We start from the raw sequence: 3407 nt of genomic DNA, 5'->3' as shown, positions 1-3407 counted from the left end.
TAAGGATAGCTACAAAAAAAAAAAAAAAAAAGCTGTTGTCGTTCCATCCTGACAGATGACAGCCGTGGTGGAATCCCGGAAAGTAAACCGTGGAACTTTGACCAATGAGAGAACAGTTTACACGCGCGTGACTTGTATTAACAAATTTGGTCCGTTTACAAACGTTGCCATGTGAAAGCGAACCGCACCAAGAATAAAAAGCAACATTGTAATAATTGTATTCCCTGTTTCGGAACAAAGCAATCGATCTACACGTGTGAAAGCACCCTTAATTTCACTTTTGGTTTGAAAGGGCCTTTACTACGGAGCCCCGCACATGGCATGCAGGAAAAAAATAGTAGGCTAAATCATGCGCACGATTTACTATTTCGTTCCCTCAGTTTATAAATTGTGTGCACGATTTACTAATTCGTTCCCTCGATTTGCTAAATCATGCACACGATTTATAAATCGAGAGAACGAATTAGTAAATTGTGCACACGATTTAGCAAATCGAGGGAACGAAATAGTAATCGTGTGCACGTTTTAGTACATCGACGGAACGAATTAGTAAATCGTGCACATGATTCATTTCACTTGCATGCCATGTGCGGGGCTCGGTACTTTACAGCTTCCAAAAATGTAACTTTTCGTTTTTTTGATATTTAAAAAAAACAAAACAACAACAAATAAGCAAGCCCAGCCCCGGTGACAAAAAGTAAAGCAAAAGTAACTTGCATTACTTTTCATAAAAGTAACTAAGTAACACAATTAGTTACTTTTTCATGGAGTAACGCAGTATTGTAATTCATTACTTTTAAAAGTATCTTTCCCCAACACTAAGTGATTGTGGGTCCTAAGAGACTGTATGGTTCAGGTCCGTCTTTCATTGGAAGTTTGTGAACAAATCGATCATCTACGCGACTTAAGGTATAGTTAAGAGTTAGGGATATGAACAAACCTGAATATGAGTGAGAGTTAAAGTGATCCTTGCCTTAGCAGACATAACAAAGGAATATTTTCTTTTTCTGTGATAGTGTAAGGGGAGGCATTTTAGATCACTTCAAGTTTTCTGCTTTTAAAAGCTCTTTTGTTTTTATGCAAAGCGAGTTTTCAATATTTGAGCAAACCCCTCCAGTGACAGTTGTTTACGGAGTAGTTAACAATTAAAACGTTTTTGCAGTTTGAAGGTACACGGTTGAAGTATTCATGTGCTGAGTTTCCTTCCCTCCAGATGGCAGACACTGCACAAGCCCTCTCGCTCATGACTATGAGGAGGTGAGAGGCTAGGGGACATTCGAGGACCTGCAGGGCTACTCACTGCTGCCCCCTGCTGCCCAATTTCATCCACGAGCACCATCCACCTACCATGAGGTGAGTGTGTGAACCAACATGCTGTTAGATCTATCTAGAAAGATGCACTTTTAATGTTAAATAGTGTGACTGCTAATTTAAAGCTTACAATTTATATCTAAATTAAATTCCTTTTAATTCAAAGGATATGATATACACGAGCTCCATTATGATTGCAGAATTATGGTATTGCAGGATAGTGGTGCGATAATTTTTATGTAACAGATTCTGTTTGCAGTTTCACTTTTGTTTATAGTTGTCGTTTATTCCACTTTTCTCCACAGGGAAGAGCGTACGGTAAAGCTGATGTGGACGTAATTTCATCCTCGAGCACCAGTATCCACCTACTATGAGGTGGGTGAGAACCAACAACCAGTTGGATCTATCTAGAAAGATGCAGTTAATACATTTTATATCTAAGTTCCCAGGTCTAAATCAAAGAATGCATGATATACACAAGCTCCCTTATGATTGCAGAGTTATGGTATTGCAGCATAGTAGTGCAATAGTTTTTATGTGACAGACTCTCAGTTTGCAGTTTCGCTTTTGTTTATAGTTGTCGTTTATTCCACTGTTCTCCACAGGGAAGGGCATACGGTAAAGCTGATGTGGACGTAACAGCAGGAGTTTATGATTCTATGGTGTACAGACGCAGAAGAGACACAGACTTGCCATTTGAGCTCAGATGGGAGCTGGTTTAATAATAGTGAGGCTGGTGTGTGCTCTGGTCTAGACCAGCTCTACCCTGAAACCGGTTTGGGTTTATGAGTTAATAAAACATTTTCCCTTTTACTTTTTCTATTATTTGTCTAAAATATGTTGGCTGTTCTGTTTTTGCATTTTAAATTCACCATAGATGTTTAAATTGCTAAATAAATATTTAATTTGTTTTTAATTTGGTCTAAAACAGAAGCTTTTTTTTTAGATCGGCTGCAGCCATACAATATGTTCCCTTTTTAGCAAATCAGTTTCTTATGCTCTGCAAGGTTGCATTTATTTGATCAAATATACAGTGAAAATGGCAATATTGTGAAATATTTTTACCATTTAAAATAACTGTGTTCTATTTTAATATATTATAAAATGTAATTTATTCCTGTGATGCAAAGCTGAATTTTCAGCAGCCATTACTCCAGTCTGCAGTGTCAATTTTTTTTTTTTTTGTAGGATTTTTTGACGACTCGAAAGTTCAAAAGAACAACATTTATTTGAAATGGATATCTTTTGTAGTTTTTTCCTAGGTAATTTTAATTTAAAACTAAATTAAAATGGCCTGCTAAATTCACAAATGTAATTAATTTATAAAAATAAAAATAAAAACAGCCCTGTAGTGTTTGCCTCTGCATATTAGACTGTATATAGAGGAAAGGATTTTTCCATCGGCACACATGACCTTTAAAAATGAGTCAATTTTTGCACGTTAATATCAATTACAGTAGCAATAACAATGTGCAATTACAAGCTACTCTAGTAATTGCATATTAGGTCATTAATTTGTATTACTGAGGACTTCATTATGTAATTAGATATTATGAAAAGTGTGAACCTTTCTGAGGCCTAGTTTAGAATTTATCAAGTATTCTCAACTACCCTTCCGAAATAAAAATACTAATAAAAAATAAAAAAATACTAAAATACTCTGATAAGAACACAAGTGTTATATAATGCAGGTTTTTAAGTGATGAGGTATTACCAAAAATGCTATTATTTACCCTGAGCTTAATGGTTTTTCCTGATGGCATGCATTCCTCTTGGGATTCCTGGAAAGCGTGGAGCTTTGTCCCAGGAGGAAGTCTTTGAATGTGAGAACGGGGATAAAAGTCTCGAATCCTTGAGTCTGCGGAAGCCGACAACAATAACAACAACAACAGCAGCCTTCCATGATACACATTTGTGTTGTTGTCATGTATATGTCATCACAAGGAGTTAAACAGGAAATCTAGGCAAAGGCTACATTTTTTATTGGCCTGAGACAAGATTGCTGGCTTGGAAAAGAAAAAGGTTGCCTTAAAGAGGCAAATTTTCACCCAAAAATGAAAATTCTGTCATCATTTATTCCCCTACATGTCATTCCA

At 36.3% G+C, this 3407-nt stretch overlaps 1 pseudogene; it reads left to right on the top strand.

Moving 5' to 3' along the window:
* The window catches only part of LOC107739782 (nephrin-like), an 81170-nt pseudogene extending 79089 nt beyond the window's left edge, over window positions 1-2081 (top strand).
* The last annotated feature ends 1326 nt before the right edge of the window (window positions 2082-3407 follow it).

The sequence above is a fragment of the Sinocyclocheilus rhinocerous genome, unplaced genomic scaffold, assembly GCF_001515625.1.
Source record: "Sinocyclocheilus rhinocerous isolate Xijiao unplaced genomic scaffold, SAMN03320098_v1.1 scaffold2120, whole genome shotgun sequence".
Lineage (NCBI taxonomy): Eukaryota > Metazoa > Chordata > Actinopteri > Cypriniformes > Cyprinidae > Sinocyclocheilus > Sinocyclocheilus rhinocerous.
The sequence above is the reverse complement of the archived record's forward strand: the minus strand, read 5'-3'. Positions and strand labels throughout refer to the sequence as shown.